This window comes from Aricia agestis, chromosome 4 (genome assembly GCF_905147365.1).
Source record: "Aricia agestis chromosome 4, ilAriAges1.1, whole genome shotgun sequence".
In the NCBI taxonomy this organism is placed as follows: domain Eukaryota; kingdom Metazoa; phylum Arthropoda; class Insecta; order Lepidoptera; family Lycaenidae; genus Aricia; species Aricia agestis.
In genome coordinates, this window is record NC_056409.1 from 3,389,803 (window position 1) to 3,414,655 (window position 24,853).

A 24,853-nucleotide genomic window follows, 5' to 3' on the forward strand; every position below is an offset into this window, starting at 1 on the left:
AACACAAAATATACTAATTTAATTATACAAATCGTAATACTGTTGCTATTTAAATCCCTTAATCGTGCAGAATTGAATTAATGTTGTGAATTTGTATAATCCGCGTATATGTTGCCGTGTAATTGATATTAGGGCCAAAGTCCTCCCTGGCCCTCCCTGGCCCTCCCTTGGCCCTCCCTGGGCCCTGTTTGGGTATGACGAAGGACAGTCGGAGAAATTTGACAAGGCAATAAAGCCACCCGTATCGTATCACATACGCCTTATCGTCCATTACAAATTATTTTAAGCTTTTATTTGCATGATTTATTTGTATGAAAATAAATAATTTTGTGAAATTATTTTTATAAGGGCTTTTTTTAGAAACCCAATAGAACTTAGAAGTAGTCGGCGCGGCGTCAAAATTCAAGTGCTATGCGATCCTGCCACTTCCATTTATTGAATCTTCTCTTCCTTTCTTTGAACAACTTGACCGTCCAGCAAAAAACCAATAAACGGACGTCACTTCTCGAAATATGAGATTAATTTTATTATATATTCACAATTAATATGAGCAACGGTTTATCCTAGCATGTGATATTAACGAGGCGAAAATTTAACAATGATATTAAATTTTTACTTTTATTTTACTTATTTTATTTTGCTTAATACAAATGAGCAATTCAATGAGCCTGTATTTAGTTATACATATAAAACGTTGAACCGTGCTAAATGTATTTATGCGAATTGCTATTTTTTTTCACAGGCACCCAACAAAAAATATAATAGAATTTATTCATTTCAATAAATAATAATGTTTACGCTTATTGAATAATAGTATATTTATAGGAGATTGTTTACGGAAGAAGGGACTTGAATGCAATATAAAAGTGTATAAAACATTTATTTATCTGTACACCGGACCTCTGTGATGATTTACACCTTGCAGCGAGCAAGGAAATTGCTTTCAAGACCTCCGGAATCTCACAGTTTACTTTTATAGCTGTTATATAAATAAGATTTACTTTAATAAAACATATTTTTATATTATTACAGAAAATCTTTCTTTTTTACCTTTTAACTTTATAGTTTCAAAATCCGGTAAAATGATTCGCGAATCGAAACCAGTCATGCGGGGGCGAAAGCTGGTTCATCATCAAAAGAATTTAGCCCTAGCTAGCACAGGTATTCTACTCACTTTGGAAAACCGGCCATCAAAATGTAAGAGGACCTTAAATAAAACCGAAAGGATTAGCGTACAAAGATATTTTTTTTTGGGTTCCGTACCCAAAGGGTAAAAACGAGACCCTATTACTAAGACTTCGATGTCTGTCCGTCTGTCCGTCTGTCTGTGACGTGTCTCCAGGCTGTAACTCAAGAGCCGCTAAAGCTAGACTTCTGAAATTTCCACAGATTGTGTATTATATCTATTGCCGCCATAACAACAAATAATAAAAACAAAATAAATGAAATATTTACCCTACAACAAAAGCGTTTTTTTGCTATTTTTGCTCACTAATGAATAATGGTAACAACGTAACAGCTAAGCACTTGAAATTTTCACAAAATCCTTAATTATATTTGTACTTTAATAATTCATAATAAAATTGAAATAAACAATAAAAACATAATTTGTTTTCTACTTTCGCTCTATACCGGTACGGAACCCTTCGTGCGCGAGTCCGACTCGCACTTGGCCGATTATTTTTATTAACCGACTTCAAAAAAGAAAGGCAATTCGACGCGTATGTATGTAATGTTCCCAAAACTGCCCAGTTTTCGTATAAGTTAGTCTATATCAGCATGAAGCATCTGAGAAAATGTGCCTTTCAAAAGTGTAAATAAGTAATATTATGTTACCGTTAGAATGCAGAATACGATAAGGTGCACATTACCTAGGTAATCTGCAGATTCCCTGATACAATCCGTTAAAGTGTGAAATGTTTAAATAAAACAGCTTTTATTTGCACTTTTACTAGTTAGTTTGCATTCTCTTCCTTCGTAAAAGTTCTAAAAACTTTGACTTAATTATGCTTGTCAACCTACGACCGTTATTGTTTTGATTGGTTTTTTTTTAGTTGATACGATCTATTATAATATTTTATTAGTGGAGTAACATTTTATTTAAAATTTAACAATTTCTCTACAGCTAAATAACATGATTTATTCAAGCAAGAACCTGTTTTATATAATTTAATGAGAATAGATTAAACTTTTTGCACTTTAACTGACTCACCCAGATAATCTGCAGAATACCCTGTTATTTGTTAATCTGCAGTGTAACTGGATATACAGTACGTTTTGTATAAGAACCTACTGATTCTGTGCTACTGTGTATTTAAATGCGATTTGGATGTAACTATGTAAGTAACATCCAACACGGCATAGTTTTGACTTTTGAGCAGATGATTTTTTTTTATGAAATAAGGGGGCAAACAAGCAAACGGGTAACCTGATGGAAAGCAACTTCCGTCGCCCATGGACACTCGCAGCATCAGAAGAGCTGCAGGTGCGTTGCCACTTGCCAGCCTTTTAAGAGGGAATAGGGTAAGTAATAGGGGAGGGTAGGGAATGGGGAATAGGGTAGGCCGTAGGGGATTGGGCCTCCGGTAAACTTACTCACTCGGCGAAACACAGCGCAAGCGTATTGCGTAAGCGTGGTATTTCTCACGGTCGAGCCGGCCCATTCGTGCCGAAGCATGGCTCTCCCACGTGTATTGTATCCTCTCCCAAATTTAAAAAAAAATGCAAAAAAAAACAATACTTAAATAAATTTCATTTGTAGTAAGGAACGCCATTTCTGTCATCGCCACTCATGACCTGATGACTGACTGACCCTACAAAATTCCTCGAATTATGAAGGACTTTAAGTACATATTTTTAAGATCATCCTTTGTTTTATATGACGTATTGTTGAAGATCTTGCAGACTGGTGCAGACTAGGTACAGTTAATAATATTTGTGGACCAAAAAACCGGGCCATAAAACGCAGGTACAGCTACCCCTCTCTTTCCAACGCGGAGCCAGCAACAAAAATAAATCGCGAACTCTGTGCATGCTCCAGCATAGGGTTTGTACAAAACCACAACAAAACTTGGCTTTATTTATAGCACCAAGTTCGTGCCTGCTACAAAAATAAAACACGATCCTGCTGTATTGACGCTTAAAATCACGCACTATTTTAATAAACTATTGTATGATTAATAATTTTAAAAGTGAGCACTCAAAAGTACCTACTAAAAGTTTTTCACTTGTATAGTTTAACTTGCGCCAACGCGACAAAGTTGAGAAGTGATCTGAGATAACGAGAAATATCGCGCGCGCGTGGGTCTCCGCGACTCGGCCGCGTTATACTCGTTTGACAAGTCGAGCAGTCAGCCGTCGGGTGTGATGCGGGGTAGCCGCGTTGCGTTTTTCGCTCCGAAAACTTTGTCATTATCGAATATTTGGGAGTGCGTCTCCATAATCGATTCAAAATATGCCGAGTCGTAATCGTGGTGCTACTGGTTATGTTCTGTGTTACTTTGTGAAAGTTTTCTGAAGTTTCCTTTAGTGCATTCTTGGTGATTCATCTGTGGCGAACGAGAAGTTCTGTTAGTGTAGAATACACATAATATACGTGTTCTCAAGTTGTACCTAAAGGATATGGTCGGACTTCGGCCGTAGTCGGAGGAAAGTTGGAATCTCGTCGAAATAAGGTAAGCTTCAAATTTCTACGGTCAAAACGTGACAACCGATGTATGACGGCGCGTTATTCACGAAACAATAATTTACCGACTTCGAAAGGAGGGGTTCTGCTCGTGTCCGAAGTCTTTATCTGCCGTTAACGTTAATTTAAATGGCAATGGCCGCACTTTCAATACGGAATTTTATCAATCCTTTATTTGCAGTCATTTATTATCTACAAGACTCGAGACACAATATTATCTAACTGTACGTCTGGAACTTGTTTTAAGAAATGCGACTCGAATCATGAGGTATCAAATCATATCGTTCGGTTTGGTATCGTGTATCAAGATCAGTGTTTTTTTAGGGTTCCGTACCTAAAGGGTAAAAACGGGACCCTATTTCTGAGACATCCAAGTTCCAGGCTGTAACTCAATAACCGCTATACTTATAGCTAGATTTCTGAAATTTTTACAGAGTAATATCTGTTGCCACTTGCCGCTAATATATTAACAACAAATACTAAAAATAAAATTAATATTTAAGGGGGGCTCACATACATGATACAAGTTACAACAAAGTACGTTACTTTTTTGCTCGTAATCACTAATGGCAACTGCTAGGCACTTGAAATTTTTATAAAGTCCTTAGTTATAATATGTTTTCTTTAATAATTAATTATAATATTTAAAAAAATATATATTTAAGGGGGCTCCCATACAAAAACACAATTTTTGGCCTATTTTTCCTCTACAACGTTACGGAACCCTTCGTGCGCGAGTCCGACTCGCACTTGGCCGATTTTTTAAACTTAAACGCCATGCCGAGTTACTGCCAGGTCAATCTCTTTTTTTCAGTCAGTCAGTTTCTTTCCATAATGCCTATGTGAGGTTCTTTGTTAACTGTAGTTTATCTTATATCCAATAGCGTTAGTAATTTGTTAACTTTGGATAATAATCAGTCAAAAATGCTAGCGAATATAAAATACTCAAAAACCAGACATTCATTACTTCTCTTGATTTCGATGAGTGGAGCTGGTCTCTAGCAGCTAGTGAATAGATACTCTTGTCAATAAACCTTAAAAAGCCGAATCTATGAGAGAGTTCAGAGACTTTACTAGCGAATCTTTTGGGAATCATCAATTCAGCTAAAAGCAATATTTTACTGGTGCATTAAAGGAAACGTAGAAGTTCGTTGCCTTAGGGGCTTAAAGCTTTAATAGTTACTGCTCTATTGGTTAAAATATCTAAAATAAAATACGGGTCAGGCTTTAGAAGAATTTGTAGCTCATTGTAGAAGCTAAACCTTTTAGTAGTTTTAGGTAGGCTTCATCCATCCACAGAATTTGCATAAACATTTAAAACGAAGTGTAAGTATGCTGGTAATGTCATGCATGGTGTCTACTTTCTGCGTATTTTGACAGAAGTTTATACATTCAATGGCGCGTTTGATTGGCTAAAGCTAATCGCGTAACCAATCAGAAACGATATTGCATAGATAAGCTTATTAGAGGATACACCAGGGGCTAGAGAAATGAAAAAAAAGTACGTACGTAAAATCTGTTTTCTGGATGTTTGAACACAGCGGAAAATCTGGCCATTTTTTTTGGGTTTTTGAACGTTCATATCTTATTAAAATTAAATTATGAAAAAAAAAAGAAAACATAGGGACATTGTATTAGTGGCCGTAGATATTCAGGAATAAAATTATAACTCTACTAGCATTATCCAGGGAGGAAACAGGGGACAACGTTTGTATGGAAAAAAGGGCGGTGTGGACTCCTCTTAATAATATTAGTAAGGATCTCGCTAGTAGTCTTTGACAGTTACCTCATTCCAGTTTGCTTAGTTCGGAAGTTTGTACCGGTCAATGAATGCTTTGTATTCAAATGTAAACCGGCCTATTGTACAAGGCCATAACTTCGTCAAGATATTTAGGGCACGATGTTCAGCTGGCGCCAATACTTGTCATAGTAAAGACAATCTTTAAGTTCTAAGGAAATTGATTATTTATTCATAGGCAGAGCCTACATTACTTGGTCGGATTTAAATGTCAAGTCAATGTAATTCGTGATCCGTCAGCTGGGTTTGACAAAAGTAAAATAGTGTTCATCACTGCTTTAGTTTAGGAACACACTCCAGACCAACCACAGTACAAAGATGTATACAGTAGGCAGTAGCTTTGGTAGGTCACCGGTGTGAATGAAATCAAATTCGAGCAGCCCACGCCCCACAATCAACTTATATTCGAGTTTAGCGCGCGACGTGATACTGCAATGTTTTGCTCACGAAAGTTATCTGAATTCACGCTCATGTTGTGTGACTGTACGAGCAGTCTAAAGGCTGCTGTATAATTTTTATACTGTGGCAGCATAGCCCGCATAGCTTTCTATGGGAACTTTTGAATGAAAGTTATCTTCATATTAAATGTTCAGATTACTTTAAACGGCATTACTTTAAATTCTATTGTTATGTTATTTTAAGTAGTTTAGTTAGCATTAACGGTAATGATGATAAACGTAGCCGGTAGCTATAGCTCTACCATGATCTGATGGCATACTATGCCATATTTGGATGGTAGATTTTCAAAAAATATCCTTGATCATTTCATAAATTTTTATAAAAATTTATGCAATGGTCAAGGATATGTTTTGTGTGATACATGCAAATATAAATATTTGCATGTATCACACACAGAATAAGCCGCTATAAGGAAAAATGTATCGAATCGTTTTACTCCCAATTTCCCCAGTATTGCTAGAGTCAATTTCTTTTTTCCCTTTTTGCCATCAGATCCTGATAGACGGTTTATACTCTATAGTCTATACATTGCTTTCTAGTTTCTAGTCATAAAACCTCTCACCACGTTGTGCGTTGGTACATGGTGGATAACCAAGATTGTCATTAAATGAGTGTAGCGTTGTCTTTATCGATTATAATTTTGCTCTAATATAATCACCATGATAAGATAACTCTGAACGCACTATGTGCAACATGTCTCATTTTTGTCTATGTGCTATTAACGCCCTCTGCACCTTTCCGTAATATTAATTAATTACATTGCGTGTGTGTGAGTGTCATCCTGCAATCGAAGTGACATTCGAAAGTATGAGAATTGGCCTCTTGGCGAGATGGTTCATTAGGCTCTGCCGCGGTTATGGCGTAACTGTATGTTACGGTTGCATGTAATTAATAATTATTATGTTAGGTTATTCATTCAGGTTTCACTTCAGTTACTCACTAACTAAGGTTACGTAAACCACACTAATAATAATAATATAATAATATATGCACGTATTGTTTTGTTGTCTGTTTATCATGAATTTAATTTTTCTGTGAACGCTTTGCGTTTTACTACATTATAATATTATGATCCACTATTTTTATGTTATTAATTATAATTAATAACATAAAAATAGTGGATTTCCCATATATATCTACTATTCAAATAAATAAATATTTATGATCTATCTGAATTCCGAAGGCTGGTTGTTTAGAGAAACTACGGAGTGATAAAAAAAACCCCGAATGTTGGCATAAATTGAAGGTCCGTGGCCGTGGGTCCCCCAAAAACTAAAAGATTTGCTTGCCAAGCTGCTTTTCAAGTGAAATTATGATTCTAAGTCAGTGTTCTCAAACTTTTTTGGTGGCGCAGGGTTCTGCGACCAAAAAAGTTTAATAGTGCGTGACTTTTTGACGTACCTTCAATCTTTATGCTGGCGTCTGATGACATTTCTAAAAACAATTAAGGGTCAATTCAGACCGCAACGTGACGAGGCGAGGCGCGACAAGACGCGACCTAAATTTGTATGGATTTGACAGATGTCGTCAGCGTTAGACGTCTTGCGAATCTGTCAAATCCATACTAATTTAGAAATGTGTAACGCGTCGCGTTGCGGTCTGAATTGACCCTAAGTAATTATGTATCGCTCGCGGAGCTCCTAAAATTACTTTGAGTTTGAGCACACCTTGAGAAAGGCTGCAATAGGTAATGGGGATTGTCCATTTTTTTTAAATTTTGCTCATTACAAAAACATTTCGAGGAATAAGGTCAGTGATCGTTTTTCTGTATATAAACGAAAAAAATACCCATTAGTTACTTATATTTTTGAACAAATATGTTTAACCTTAGTTTGACCTTCAATGGCGTTAAATTAGCAATAAATTCGACCAACATTACGTTTCGAACTTTTGATAAGCTTCTCGTATCAGCTTTCACATAATGAGAACTTGCATTTGACGAACCAGCCATTATAAATAAGATTGAAAGGAAAAAACATACTGCAGAGGTCAATTATTGGCCGCCGATGATGACGTCAGAGCGAAATTTTAAAAATTTATTGAGAAAAAACTAGCCAATAAATTTCAAAATTATTTAATTTCTATTCTTAAAATACCCTATTTTAACGAAAAAAAATATAAAAAGTACATGTGATTTTTTTTGGACAATGCCCATTGGATTTCTACGCATTGTACATTGTACATTCAACGCGACTATTACAGCATCAATCGACGCACATGGAGTTTCATGGTAGTGGAGTTAATTAGTAATTCACTAGTAATTAGTTGTATCCGTTCCTAGCTCTAGTAGACGTTAATTAAAAGTTAGTCTATAATTACAAGTCGGTATTGTTGCTACAAGACTGAAGACAGTGAATGCAAGTATTATTAGTTATTTATTAGGTACGGCGACATGTCAACATATCTACGTTATGTTTTTCTAGCTATTTCTCCATTTATTGCCAAATTATTTGAAATAAATTAATAAGTATTCTAACGAGGTTTATTCGTGCATTGAATAGACTCCAAACTAGACCGATTTTGATGGACAAGTAATTTATTTTTACCGTGTTGTATTATAATCTAGAGTAGAAACGCGGCTTCTTTTCATCGCGGAAAGATGTACGTTGCATCATGGATGTACGGTTCTCGTTGTTGTTTAAAGATTTTACTTTGCAACGAGATACTCTCTCTCTGTAAAGTTGGAAGCCGGCTACATGAAGTTGCAGCAGACGACGGGTCTTCGCGACTCGCAACACTACTGAGGCCGTAGCCAAAGTCCCTTTCGTTAAAAACGATGAAATTCGTTATCAAAATGTATGTGATTTGACATTAGTCTCCGCAAGCGAAATGTCATTTAGCGATGAGTTATGTCAAACCGAATACATTTTGATAACGAATTTTGTCATCGTTTTTAACGAAAAATACTTTGTCTCTACAGTGCCTCTAGTTTGTATGTATTTCTATCAATGTCGCTAGATTCGTGTCGCTAGCTGTGCAGGGTATTTCATAGAAATACATTCAAACCAGTAGTGTCGCTGCGACACGTCGTCTGCGGTTGCTTCATGTCGCCCGCTGCCAACCGGCACCTTAACTCTCTTAGGGTCAATTCAGACCGCGACGAGGTGAGGCGAGGCGCGGCGCAGCTTAAAGTATGGATTTGACAGAATTCAATTGCGTGAGATGTCTTGCGAATCTGTCAAATCCATATTATAAATTTAGAAATGCATCTACGCGTCGCATTGCGGTCTGAATCAACCCTTACGGAGAGTTATTAAATTAATAGTAAATCATCCAACAGCTGCTTAAGAGGAATCCACACCGCCGTTTTTCCATACAAACGCTGTCCCCTGTTTCCTCCCTGGATAATGCCGGTAGAGTTACGATTTTTTTCCTGAATATCTATGGGGCCGCTATTAGCATGTCCCTATGTTTTCTTTTTTTTCATAATTTTATTATTAATAAAAGATAAGAACGTCCAAAAACCCAAAAAAATTGCAAGATTTTCCTCTGTGTTCAAACACCCAGACAACAAAACTGGCTAAAATATACAAAAAAAAAATAAAACATAGGAACAGAACTCAAGCCTTGCTTTAATTCTTAATGAAAAAAGTACTTGAATCGGTTAAGTTTTGGAGGAGGAATCAGCGGACAACAAATCGAAGATTTTCTGTTCTTTTATTAGAACTTTTGTCGTATTGTCTCTATCGCGCTCTGCGGTGGGAGACTTGAGATTGGTGAGACAGCAATACATTTTTAAATACCTATTTTCAATTTCTCTCGCCCCTGGTGTATCCTCCTAGTACTCATGGTAGCCCGCAACACAAAATATCATCCGCTTCGCTGCTCCCCATCAAAATGTGCGCTATCCTTTACCTACTATTAGTTTGGGTCTATGGTCCATGAGTCATGAGTGACCGTGGCCGTGACCTAATTCCTACCAAAACATCTCAAGCTGATCCTGGCCCATATTAATTACTGGATTTACTACCTTATAAATACACCACGTGAAAATAAAATAAGAGCTCACATTACTTCCGTATGTCATAATTTATGAGCCCCGCTTTGATGCCCCTGAGCCATCCGGCTGCCCTTATTATTGGATTTTGAGATTCGGTACAAAGTAGGGTTGTTGAGGATTCCTCTTCCGCTTCCTCATAATGAGGAAGTTCCGCAATATTTTGGGTTCCTCAACCGCTACCGCATCCTCATAAATAAAAATAAAAAAATCCTCTTCCGCTATCGCTTCCTCAAAATTTAAGAGGAATTTATGAAGAATTTCACTATGCGCGTCGCGTATCCAATCATGGCACGCCATTCTCGCGCTCTGGCGTGTGCAACGCACACGCCAGAGCGCGTAATTGTATCATTCACTCATCTTTTTTGGGGTTTCGTGCCCAAAGGGTAAAAACGGGAATCTATTACCACAGAATAGATAATAGTACAAGTACTATTAAGTATTACTGAGACTTTGATACCTGTCCGTCTGGCTGTCTGTCTCCAGGCTGTATCTCAAGAACGGCTATAGCTAGCCTTCTGAAATTTTCACAGATTGTGTATTATTGTTGCCGCTATAACAACAAACACTAAAACAAAATTATATTAATATTTAAGGGGGGTTCCCATACAACAAACTTGATTTTTTGGCCTTTTTGCTCGTAATCAATAATCGCAAGAGGTACGCACTTGAAATTTTGACAAAGTCCTTAATTGTATGTGTACTTTAATGATTAATAATAATATTAAAATAAAATAAATCCCATGCAAAAACACAATTTTTGGCCTATTTTTTTGTACGGTTTCGGTACGAAATCCTTCGTGCGCGAGTCCGACTCGCACTTGGCCGATTTTGTGTGCGTGTGTTGTGTATGTTACTGAGCTCCTCCTTAACTGCTGGACCGATTATGATGATTCTTTATTGTGTGTGTTTTGAGAATGGTTTAGATTCATAGTTTGGTCCAATGGTAAATGCCGTTTTAATTATTTTTTGTGTAATGTATGTACCTAGTTATGTAGAGACTGGACAAAGGCTTTTGGTTTGGGTCCGCTAGTATTTATAATTTCCTATCATCCCATTCCTCATCCGCTTCCTCATCCGCATCCTCTTCCTCAAAAAATATCCTCTTCCTCATCCGCATCCTCTAAATTTGCGCGTCACAATTCCTCTTCCTCCTCCTCTTCCTCATAATCACTTCCTCAACAACCCTAGTACAAAGAGACCCCGGCCTTAGTGGACGAATTTTGTACTGAGGGGGGTACAAAATCGGGCGTGGGGTACAAAATCCGTGGGCGCATTTGTTATTGTAGTCTGCCTCCTCATATTATTACATACCTAATATATTTTAACTTTAACATTCTAGAAATGAATGTATGGTTTTCTCATTATTTTTAAGTTCTATGCCTAAATTATTATAGAGCTTTAAAAATGTAAAGCAGCATGCACACCGATGTCACGTTTCGCGAAAACTGAAGACGACGTTAAAGGAGTGAGCACATTGAGCGCATCGCAAAAATCCGCCTCCATTCAAATTGTATGGAAGCGGATTCGCGTATCGCTCACTGTGTCGGGGCGCGGCGGATTTCCGTCAATGCGACAAGGCCCGGCAAGGTCCGACAAAGCTGCTGCGCCCCGGCAACACTGCGACCACATTTCACATAGATTTCCACTTTTTGATAGATTTGAGGTCAGATGAATAATAATAATAATATCTATGGACGCTTCACACCACGTCAGTCTGGCCCCGTGCTAAGTACCTGAAGGACTTGTGTTACGGGTACCAGACAACGGAAATATATTTAATACTTTTCGGTACGGAATGACGATTTAGTACTCCAAAATTTTTTGTAAATTAAATTAAAGATCGATATTATACATATCGATAAATAATATAAAAATTTAAAATGGATAATGAATACAGTTCATAATATTATACACATTTTAGTTTTATTTAAGTTTCAACCACGTAAAATGTACATTGATACACGCCGACAAAGCGTGCGCGTACCCAAATGGTACCGTCCCGAACAACACGGCAAGCAACAAAAATTTTAGCCAAATGCTACTTTATGACCTATAGGCATATCAATATTTGTAGGCCTACAGATATTGATATGCCTACAGGTCATAAAGTAGCATGCCTGCATTGATATACAAAAACCTTTTTGTATATCAATACAAAAAGCTTTTTTGTATTGATATACAAAAAGTTTTAATTTTGCTCTAAGCCAGCACTTGACAAAGCAGCGGCACAATAGACATAACTACCAGTAGTTCGACTGCAAAGAGACGGACAGGTTTCGATATCTGTCAAATTCGTCGGGTTTCACTAGGACTATGAACGGAATGTGCCTCGCGCTGGCTGATATAATTGATTTTTAAATATTAAAAATAAAGATTTCAAAATTGGATTCTGACAATTTTAATCGCATGTGCCAAAACACAAACAACAATACGACCAAAGAGGAACATGTCCAGCGAATATGTCATAGTTTTAAATTCGTAGGTAACAAGTTAACAACCCTAGCGACGATTTTCGTCATAATACGTCAAATTTAAAAATTTCAACATCAGTTCTAAGACGGCATACTCTATCATTCTGTCTACTCTGGCAGCGGTGGCATGAGTCACTAGGTACTAATGTCGATATAAAATTAAACGTATAGGCTACCTACACATAGGTTATAAAGTGGCATTTTACTTGAATTTTTGTCGGTCGCGGTCGCTTGCGGCAAAGATTGGAACACCTTAGGGTCAATAGCAGCGCGACAAGGCGAGGCGCGGCGCGGCAATAAAATTTGTATGGTGAGACGTCTTGCGAATCTATCAAATCCATATAAATTTAGAAATGTATCTACGCGTTGCGTTGCGGCCGAATTGACTCTTAGTCGGGCCCGTAATAAGCCCGTATATTATTACAATTTAAAAGTAACTCAATCTGTCCACCTTCTAACTTTTTAGGGACGTACCGCATATGTTATCGACATCAAGTACCTCATGGTAGTTGGTACCGATTCGACACTCAATACGTCTGTTTTCGATTTTCATTACGGCTGGAGATACGATTTCAAACCGTTTCGAGCAGCCATTCGATCTGAAATCAACTCGCTATTGAAAATACATTCCGAATTCAGCTGTTTTAGTCTTTGTTTGCAGGACTTTGGTCTTACGATATGGAATTTATGTTCTGTGAGCCAATACAGAGTGAAGACTATAGAGCCTAGGAACGATGTTCATAATCAATTTAATTTTTTTAAATACATTATATAATAATACTTACCTTCATACTTAATTTGTAGGATAATATTAAAAGCGACAATAATATCATTGTACAGTCTCTTTTATTTTTATACTTGAATAAATAAACCTTTTTTTGTGGCAGAAATAATTATTTGAGAACTATCAATTTTTCGATTACCAATAATTGAAAAATGTATAGTTTTCCCGTCACTAGAATGTCGCAATATAGTATGTAGCTCTAGCTACGTTGTCACATCACTAATATAATAACGTAATATAACGTTTTACAAGGCCACCGCGACTATTTGCCTTATTCGTCGTAAGTCGTAACTAAATATTAAATTGTTTTGGTTTTACGTTTCATATTACATTCTCAGTATTAAATGCTACTGTTGCCGGGTATGTAGACTATGTAGTATTATTTAACTGGGTTTTCCTCCTGTCATCGTGCACCCAAAACTGTAATCTCCAGCGGGCTGATTCACGATTTGCGTTCGAGTCGGATTCGGAAACTTTACGTGTGATCATTGGTCAATGCGCGCAACGGGTGTTTAAATTGCATGTCGCACGGTGAAGTTTCCGAACCCGAAGCGAATTGCGCATAGTGAATCAGGGAACGGTACCCTTAGTTTTATCTCTACAGTGTTTCTATTTTGTCGCATTTCTACTGTCGCGCGTGGAACCACTATAAAAAGTAGACTTATAATTAATATTATGTCCTTTTCTGTTTCTACATAATCAAAATCGGTCTAGTCGTTCACGCACTATGATGCCTTTAAATATTTCCATTTGATGCAGTAGCTGTTGTAAACACAATAAATTGTGTTTCTTAAAATACATAATATTATATACTTAATGCAAATACATAATGGAACGTTTAAATTTTTAATGCAATATTTAGACATGTTGTAACGAATTAAATGAATATTTTATGTTAATTATGTCTTTAGCTATGTATTTTCGTGGGAAATCTTATAAGATTTTTTATTTAATATACAATAACATAATAACATCCGAGACCACTCCGAGACGAATAATATACCGAAATATTTTTGCTATGAAAATTTTAAGTTAAGACTGTAATATTTAAATTTTAAAAACATGATACGTATTGTGTACGTATGCTACCTACCAGCAAAAGTTACAGACAGACAGTTTTTTTGTTGAAAACGTAAATCTGAAATATTTTCTGACAAATCCGTACCTACCAACTAGGTTTCTGATATGTGCTTTTTTGACAGGAATTTATCTATCGTATAACGTAGTTGATTCTTTAGCCAATCAAACGCACCACTGAATAAGTAAACTCCTGTCAAAAAACTCAGAGACCGGGCATTAGTGTCTACACTCTACACCATGCCGAAGTTCCGCGGCGGAAGTTCGGTATGATACCACCTGCAATGTATTTTAGATTAAAGATGACACACTATTCCGTCGCGTTCCGTCGGTATATTGTATGCATTTGACATTGCGGGCGTAATCATGCGGAATTTCCGCCGTGTAACTTCGGCATAGTGTGTTTAGACACTAAATTCCGTCGCGTTCTTGACTTAATCATACCGAACTTCCGCCGCGGAACTTCGGCGTGGTGTGTTTAGTTAGACACTTAGAGTGCGTTTCCATAGTAGCTGCGACGCGAAAGAATATTTTTTGAGAACCAATAGAATCGCTTTATTTGCCTGACCTTGCTCGGCGCAGCCATTCTATTGCATCTTAACCCATCAATCCCCAACCGGCACCCGGCTGTCGCATAACAATTGAAAATCTATTGTCTGCGATTCCCACGATCTAGGTATTATTAAAGCTCATTGCTCGCAACGCGGCTCCTGTAGAAACCGTTTGTCAGTCAGGATGTCGGAATAAATAGAATGTCAGATGTCGGACAGTGGGGGAATGTCAGGTCGTAATGGAACCCATTACAGCGGCTGGTATTAATTGACTGCGCTCCTGAAGCTCTGCCGCCCCGCGCCCCCGTCATTACTGAAATAGAATGCATAATGAACTGCTTCAAGACATAATTGAATATTAAAAATGTCCCTCTTGATTAAATGTGTCCATGGTTATAATTATTTTACACCAAAAATTGAAATTATGCAAAGGTTGGAGTGGAGCAAACGGCGCTACTTAACTAGCACATATTATATACTAGCTGTTGCCCGCGACTTCGTCCGCGTGGACTTCAGTTTATAGCGCGCGATGTCAACAAAATTGGTGTCAAAAGCTTTTATAAAAAAACCCTGGTACCCCTTAAATCAATACAGCTGTGCAGTGTGCAAACAATAAGTACTTCATTTTTGTATGTTAAACTTTATATATTATGCCAAATTTTAAAGCTTATTTAGCCCCCCAATTACACAACTTTACCCATAAACTATTTATCATTGATAGGTTTAGCCCCAATTTCACCAACGTCTGTTAGTGTTAACAGCTTGTTAAAATATCCTGTCTTCTCTTTCATTCATATGAAAAACGAAACAGCTAACGTGATACTAATTCGAGCATTAACTTTAACAGTCGTTGGTGAAATTTGGTCTTAAGGTTACGTCACTGCCTGCACAGATAAAGTACTGAGTTATTTAATACCGTAGAATAGATATAACAATCGAAAAAAATCGAGACTTAAATGTAAGATGATACCACCTCTTATAGAAAGACTTTTGAGCAAGCGTCAGCGCGATGTAGAAGACGCACGGCGCCATCTATTATGAATTTTTTGAACAAATTTACGACCCTTACAACCCTTTTTTCCAGTAAAAAAGTAGCCTATGTCCTTTCTCAGGCTTTAGACTATCAGTATACAAAATTTCATTACAATCGGTTCGGTAGTTTTGGCGTTTGGCGTGAAAGCGAGACTGACAGATAGACAGACAGACAGAGATACTTTCGCATTCATAATATTAGTACAGATTATGTGCACACTGCACAGCTGTTTTTGGGTATTTTGATTAATTAAGGGCCGCGCTACACCGCAATGGCAGCGGCGAGGCGAGCACTTTCAGCGCTGCCATTCCGGTGTAGCGCGCTGCGCGGCCCTGAGAGGGGTACCACTTACCAGGGTTTTAAAAAGTTTTTAAATTTGACATAAATTTTGTTGACACCGCGCGCTATAAACTAAATTCCACGCGGACGAAGTCGCGGGCAACAGCTAGTTATGAATAAAAACAATAATATATAATAAAGTAGGTATGATTAGTTCTAATAATGAAGTAAAAAATAAAGCGCCATCTGTTTTCATATATTAGAATTAAAATGTAAAAATATTTTCTGGATGGAATATAGGCCAACACAACACACTCGAACTCCTTAGAAATGCAGTAGGAGTTCTATAAGATAAGATAGATTGATTATTATTATAGCAAGTGATAATATTATTAAACATAATATTCTAACGTATTAAAAACTATAAACAAAAACATAATAACTAATAAGTATGATTAGTTCTATGTTACAACGAAGTAAAAAAAACGCCATCTGTTGAATCGTATTAGAACTAAAATGTTCATTGCATCGCGTCGATATATTTCTGGATTTTTTATAATATTATACATAAAATATATTTAAGATTTTTAAAATATTATTTTAATACACATCCAAGACCCAGGAACATTGAAAACTTTTTGTTCCGCCTGCGGGACTCGAACCCAGGACCCCCGGGATGAGCGCTGGCCACGCGCAATGCGAATTAATTTTCATCGATATTTTCATGGAAATATGATATTTTCCCACATCAAAATGTAGCCTATATCCTTTCTCAGACTCTAGAATAACTGTGTACAAAATTTCATTGCAATCGGTTCAGTAGTTTTGGCGTGAAAGCGAGACAGACAGACAGACAGACAGACAGACAGACAGACAGAGATACTTTCGCATTTATAATATTAGTATAGATTACTAGCTATTTGACCGAGCTTTGCTCGGTATTCGATAAAACACGAATTAAATGACACCGATTCCGAGATTCCAATTATATATAATATAATATACAAGAATTGCTCGTTTAAAGATATAAGATAGTAAATAATAATCCGACGAAAATCAGACATGTTGCACACATCATATATCAGAATCACCAGAATATTGATAGAAACGTTGTTAAAATAATATCTTATAATAATTAGGAGATAATATAGCGGGAACATAATATTATAGTAAGTATTGCATTGAATTAACTTCGAAACTACTTAGTACTAAACTGATTTTGTCAAAAATACTGCGACTTTTAAAAATCTCCTATCGGCTTCAGTCTTCACTTGCTTAAATTTTCAAGTCTGTCCAAAATGTTCCTATTATAAAGGTTAAGGGAAAACTCTAACAAGAAGCACCAGTGACGAAGACATAGGCTAGGGTTTCGCTGTACAATGTAAGTTGACCATCAGGTTAGAGACTTACAAATAAAAAGTCAATAAAAGTCGGCGAAGTTTTGATTAGATAGGGCACTTAAGTCCCGACTCACTGGGAAAATGTTTCCAAACTATTTAATATTTCCTACAATTTGCTGTAACTTGTTATCGAATAGTTCTGTTGTTATTGAGGTTTTGAACTTTAAAAATAATCTATGATCCGTGGTATTCTTAGTATTATACTTTTAATTCTATTGGAATTTTATACGTGGGAGAGCCATGCTTCGGCACGAATGGGCCGGCTCGACCGGGGAAATACCACGTTCTCACAGAAAACCGGCGTGAGACAGCGCTTGCGCTGTGTTTCGCCGAGTGAGTGAGTTTACCGGAGGCCCAATTCCCTTCCCTATAATCCCCCATTCCCTTCCCTTCCCTTCCCATCCCTACCCTCCCCTATTAAACTATTCCCTCTTAAAAGGCCGGCAACGCACCTGCAGCTCTTCTGATGCTGCGAGTGTCCATGGGCGACGGAAGTTGCTTTCCATCAGGTGACCCGTTTGCTCGTTTGCCCCCTTCTTTCATAAAAAAAAAATAGGTAATAAATAACCCAAAAATGTTTTCCGTACAACTTAACTAAAACGTTTAATTACTCCTCAACATTGCAGTCGTCGCTGATAAGGTACCTATTTATCTATATACAGTGTGTAACAAAAATAAGTGATAATACTTTAGGGTGTGTACGTGTTCCTTGTAGAGAGTTCAGCAGCGCTGAAAGACGAATTTTTCTTTCACTTTTGTATGGGCAAGGGCCCGAGCGTCACGAGTTTCCCCATACAAAAGTGACAAAAAAATGTCTTTCAGCGCTACTACCTTCACAGTGAACTCTCTACAAGGAACACGTACACACCCTAAAGTATTATCACTTATTTTTGTTACACCCTGTATATAAAACTCAAAGGCAGAGTAGACAGAATGATAGAGTATGCCGACTTAGAACTGATGTTGAAATTTTTAAATTTGACGTATTATGACGAAAATCGTCGCTAGGGTTGTTAACTTGTTACCTACGAATTTAAAACTATGACATATTCGCTGGACGTGTTCCTCTTTGGTCGTATTATTATTTGTGTTTTGGCACATGCGATTAAAATTGTCAGAATCCAATTTTGAAATCTTTATTTTAAATATTTAAAAATAAATTATATCAGCCAGCGCGAGGCACATTCCGTTCATAATCCTAGTGAAACCCGACGAATTTGACAGATATTGAAACCTGTCCGTCTCTTTGCAGTCGAACTACTGGTCGTTATGTCTATTGTGTCAAAGGTGACTGTCTGATTGACATATCAATATCAACGCACAGCCCAAACCACTGGACGGATCGGGCTGAAATTTGGCATGCAGGTAGATGTTATGACGTAGGCATCCGCTAAGAAAGGATTTTGATAAATTTCAACCCCAAGGGGTGCAAATAGGAGATGAAAGTTTGTATATAATAATACTTCTTAACGCGAGCGAAGCCGCGGGCGAAAGCTCGTAAGTAATAATTATTATGAAAGTACAAAATCGTCTCATGAGTCATGAACAATATAACATTTGTCGTTTTTCCACTAGTCGTCTAATTAAAGTCACTCGCAAGAATACTAAAATTCAACAAGACTTGAAATGTCGCAACAAAGCAGCTCCAGAGCCCCGAGTCAGCATCTCACCTATATTTCGAAAGCCCACAAATGAGAGGGTAAAATGACACCCTATCGGCCCTTGAGCACGTCTAGTGACTCGGTGATAAGGGAAGGGCGCACTCGAGAAGGTTCCGATACCTACCCATGCCTCGAGAGTCGAGACTCGAGGGTTGAGTGCTGTACGTCACTTAGCTTGTACTTACGTACTTGACTGGTAAAATATAGTGGATATTCTAGTCCAAATAGGCAATGCGTCAGGGCTTTAAGAAATGCTGGAAAACATTGAAGGGATATCCTGAAATCAACTAATATTTTTTATACCACCGACGATGCGGGAATACCCAGTGCCCTGTCATGGTAGGTCACCTTTTACTACGACGGGTTTCTTCTTTTATGAAACTTTGTAAACGAATATACAATATAATTATGTCGATAGCAGAAGTTTTTCTAGTTAAGTGTTTGTTTTCAGTTAATAAACTGCAACGTTTGAAAACATATTTCGAAACGAATTGCGCTGCGAAAGGCGGTCTTTTCACCTGGGCAGCATTTTCTACGGAACCGACTGAGTACACGCGGTAAATCACACGCTTTAAAACAGTTTGCACTGTAAATACGTCTTTGTACATTGGTTAACGCTTAAATTGCTTTTTTGCAAAAACAAAGGCAAGCTCTTTGATGTAGAAATCTTTGTGTAAGACCAATCATTTGCATTTAGATACCTTCTGATAGAGTTAAGACATGCAGCTAATTTGTTATTTTCTCAGTTGGTTATGCTCATCCAATATTTTCTAAACACTATTTACATGTCTCGTAATTTATATTCAAATTTTAACCCACATACATAGTAATGGAAAATATTATGTTTTCTGCTTAGCTTCGGTGCGATCTTTGTTGGTAGTATAATTTTAACTACAAACGAACTGCCAGGAGGCGCTCTCAGAACAAAGACATACGTCGAGCAAAGATATGATTGGGTCATTAATCTGAGGAGGCGCTGGTCTAACCTAACAAAGTCAACAAGTCGTTTTGAGAGCAAAACGATTATGAAGTGAGGAACGAACGAAATAGCTAATAAGTCACGTGATTCAGGGACGAATCATAGCCACAAATACCATAATTATTGTTTTCTAACTACGCTATCGTTTTGTATTGTTACTTAAAACTTTATAAGCCCCCAGTATTGTTGGAAATGTTTCATTGTACTCGTGCCTCGGAATTTAGACGCATTGAAGAATTGAGCTAGAAAGAGAGCCGGCGTAGCCCGGGGCCTTTCGCAGAACCTGGCGTATATCTATTGCAAGATTTATAGTACAAATTCGCCCGCAGGCAATAGGTATTAAAATATTGATATTCCTAATATAGCCTGCACCTCGCAGCATCTGGGCGGTACGCGAGCTGTATTATTCATTTCACCGTTATTCTTGGTACTGCACTTCTATTTACTGGTGCATTACCACCATCAGCATCAGAACTTAGTTTCCGAGATTTTTGAGAAGTCAAAGATTTCAAACCCAACCACCAGTACTTTTTCACGATAATTTCACGAGCACAAAAGAATTCAGTATCGAAAAGTTAACAGGCTGAAAATTCTCCCTGTATTTTTAAACTCCAATTTCCCGCAGTGCCAAGGAACGACGATAAATTGGGAGCTGATGCGTCAGATGTCCGAAATTTTGTCAGTTGTTTACAAACATCCGGTAATTGGCGCGGGCAAACTGCATTAATGCAAATTAGTTTATCGCCGCTGTCAAAGCAATCTCGAACATGCCGTCAGCTCCGCCGACAAAATTAAAACTCCCCTCGTCGCGTATATCTCCATCCCTTAGAATTGAGAACATTCCCTGGAAATAACTGGGAATTGACAAACACCATTAGAGTGGAAGTGACTGAAATAACGTTTTTCTTCACGTTTTTTTCCTCAAGTCCCTAAAACCATTTAAAAGCATTAAATCCGTTATAAATGCTTAAATTTTGAAAATACCCTTCAGTGAAAGTGAGTAAATTCATGTTTTGACATCAAACTAAGATTTACTGCTAATCCGAATGGATCTCCATGACCGTTGTACAGATCTCATTTAATCCGTCGCAGTAAAGTCGGCGGGTAGTTTGTATCTCGTGCTGTCTACGGCTCCGACGACTGTCTACGTCGTAAATCGTTCGTTACGACCTGTCGCGCACTTGTCTAATTTAAACTGATTGTGCCGTTAAACGCCCTCGTCTCTGAAATAGATACTTTATGGATACAAACTCATTGATGCTCGTGCATCGATTTGTTTCATTCCCCTTTGAATATTTGAGTATTTATCAAAAATCGAATGCTGAATCTGAAATGCGCTACGAATTTCAAAAGGAATCTTTGCAAATGTGCTTAAACGTGTAGCATCTTGTACTGAAACATCCTTAATCACTAGTTCTATCCAAGCGATCAGATTTAAACCTTAGCTGTTGGTGTATTCAATTTCAAAGCAGAATTTCAATCCGCGAGCCTAAAATTGTGTAAACCCGAAAAACCCAGTCATTATCCTTTGTCCTCGCTCACTTTATCATGCGAAATCTCGGCCCATAACCGTGATTTTGCAGTTCTTGTAAAAATTCGTAAGCGAGCGTCTCGAATGGGTGTTATTTAGCAGATTGCTGGAGCAGGAGGCGCGGAATTAAGGCCCGGGCCAGCTTATCTCCTGGACCCCGATGGGAGAAGCGGAGGAATATGCTAATGCCGCGCTTATGATAAAATTCATGGCGATCCCTACTTGTTTATTATTATGTTTGGACATAAAAAATCTATGACGGAACACTTATCATGACTTTTATGGGCCTCCTTTTGGGCTATTTTATACGTTTATTAGATATACAAATTGTAACTAATCAAATTAAAAAACTAATAAGATGCTGAATAATTTAGGCATTAACTGATTTAATGTTACACCTGCGTCCATTTCATAGAAATCCTGCCTAGAACCATCCTTAACTTTGCAACAATCATCAGGTGTACTTCAGACACGTGCAAATAAGTAAATACAAAGTTTTGTGGAGCGGTAATTTCCCGGGCGACTAGCGAGGGCCATAGCTTACTGAACTAGTTCGTAACTTGGCCGCTACCTCTCCCAGTAACTCTCAGCAAATACCACGCACGTTCTAATGTTTTGTAGAAATTTACAGACTATCACCATCACCGTCACTACCAGGATCTGATGGCAAATTTGGATGGCAGATTTTCAAAAAACATCCTTGATCATTGGACAAATTATAAATATATATAGATTATATTTGAATGTTTTACACACAGAATTAGCCGCTACAAGATAAAAAACCAGCCAAGTGCGAGTTGGACTCGACCATGTAGGGTTCCGCAGCAACAATAAGGTTTATTTTTATGAAATTAAAAGGTTCTTGATTTATTTTTATGTTTCAGTTGATTTATTAAAAGTTAATTTAAGGTTTACCATTTATGACGTATAAAAAAAACTACTTGCTAGATCTCCCCCCCCCCCCCTTTAAAATACTTTAGAAGTTAGAGGGGGGGGACACACATTTTACCACTTCAGTCTCGCAAACTATTTAGGTTAGAAAAAAATGATATTAGAAACCTCAATATGATTTTTGAAGACCTATATGGATAGGTCAGATACTCACGCATAGGTTAGATGAAAAAAAAATTTTTTATTCAATTGTACCTATGGGGACCCCAAAAATTTTAAATATTTTTTTCCCTTTTTGTATGAAAATCTTAATGCGGTTCACAGAGTACATCTACTTACCAAGTTTCAATAGTATAGCTCTTATAGTTTCGGAGAAAAGTGGCTGTGACATACGGACGGACAGACAGACAGACATGACGAATCTATAAGGGTTCCGTTTTTTGCCATTTGGCTACGGAACCCTAAAAAGGATCAAAATGTTTTATTCTAATTACTCCGGTATTGCTAGAGTCAATTTATTTTCTCAGTTTTTGCCATCGGATTCTGGTAGACCTATACTATCATTATCGTCATAAAATAGTCACGTCCTAAGTCATCACTTCCACCGACATAGCTTATCATAATATCAAACTAAGCAGGCATACTGGACGTAACAAGCAGATATCAAAGTTCATTTTCTTTTGGTTTGATGCACAAACGTCACAGTAACTAATCGTCAATCGTCACGAGGCGAGGAGATAGGATAATAGATGAAGAATTCATATGACTGTTTGCTGCACGGCGGATGACGATGCAACGCAACGTGGCGTTGTGTTTACAAAGGGTGATAAATGATAACACACCGCCCTGCCCTGTGCCGCTCTGTGCCGTGGATCCTCTCGTTTCGTCTGTGAACTGACCCTGAAGTCAGCGTTCTCCTACATTAATTCCTTCTCGATTAAATTGGTTACTTCGAAGAAAGGACTTAATTTCCATACTAATTTCCCGTTGATAATACTATCCATTACAATAAGATGGCGTTGTAATTTTACTTAGCTTCCTGTCTTTGTGTTCATCGATATCTTGGCCGCTAATATTAATAGACTTTATAAAGTTGTTATTAATACAGTGCCTTCATTGACTATTAAGTAACTTACATTTATGTCATACAATTGCTAGACGATGTCCGCAATTTTACTAATATTTCCGCACTATTTTTTCTAGATGAACAATCTCCCAACCCACTCTCCCAATCCGCTTTTCTGGAACTCGAAGGATCTATTTATTATTAGACTTGGTCACCCGCAACTTTAGAAAGAAGCGGGGGCAACTGCGCCAAAATTATTTTCGCGCTGTTTTTCCAGGACAAAAACTACCCCATGTCATTTCCCGGAACACAAACGATCTAAATATGAAATTTTATCCGACGACTATCCGACCAAAAAGGTTAGGAGCTACGTAGGAGGTAAGGATTGCAGACTGACAGAATGCACTCTCATTCATAGTATTAGTAGGAATATATATTATAATATGTAATGTATTTTGAGAAACGTGTGAATCTAAATTTGAATCCACGGTATAAAACTCCTATCTTGCTTTTATCTTTGTAAAACTTACCGTTAAATCCTCAACATAGTTATCAAATAACGTATCCACTAACCAAAATGCATTTCCAATAACTCGATACATCCATCGATTAAGCAATTTGAAGATAGCCACACCTTTTTAAAGTCAATATTTGTGCTGCATTCTGCATGGTATTGTCGTACGTACTGCTCGGGCTTAGAGGTGAGAGTAGCGTGAGCACGTGCAGTCAGGTCGAGGGACGGGTTTATCTGAAGTTATCGTTTGCTTATCAGTTCGACGTGCGATATCTGTGGCACACGTATTGATGTTTACCCATCATCATCATCATTGGTTTTCGTTAAAACGTCAGATAAAGCATAGAAATTATTAGGTAAGTCATAAATACATGCTGTACCTTCTTAAAATTATTTAAGACTATATTGCAGGTAAATTATGCTAATACTCGTAGATACTGTAATTCTACTTAAAAATATTATTAGCCAAGTGACTTACTGTCAAATAGATCAAAAAATATATTGTAATTTGTAGAAGCACGACTATTATTCAAAGATCTAATTTAAACCGATAACAATCATAGTAATTAGCCCATTTAAAACATAATTTTCCGAGAAGTGTAAGAAAGTAGTAAATTGAATTATAAGCAAATAAATTTGTTAAAAAAAATTGGAAATAAAAATAACGAAATTGC

The 24,853-nt window shown here is 37.4% G+C and overlaps 1 protein-coding gene across 2 annotated transcripts in view; it reads left to right on the forward strand.

Annotated features, from left to right (window-relative positions):
- Positions 1 to 3,362: 3,362 nt before the first annotated feature.
- Positions 3,363 to 24,853, forward strand: part of LOC121725880 — a 219,345-nt gene continuing 197,854 nt past the window's right edge. The window contains exon 1 of one of the 2 annotated variants that reach the window (XM_042113027.1): positions 3,363 to 3,674. The gene's annotated coding sequence lies outside the window, so the exon portion shown is untranslated. Of the gene's footprint in view, positions 3,675 to 4,745; positions 4,752 to 24,853 lie in introns of those variants that run through there. The other variant, XM_042113028.1, reaches the window with a different exon arrangement.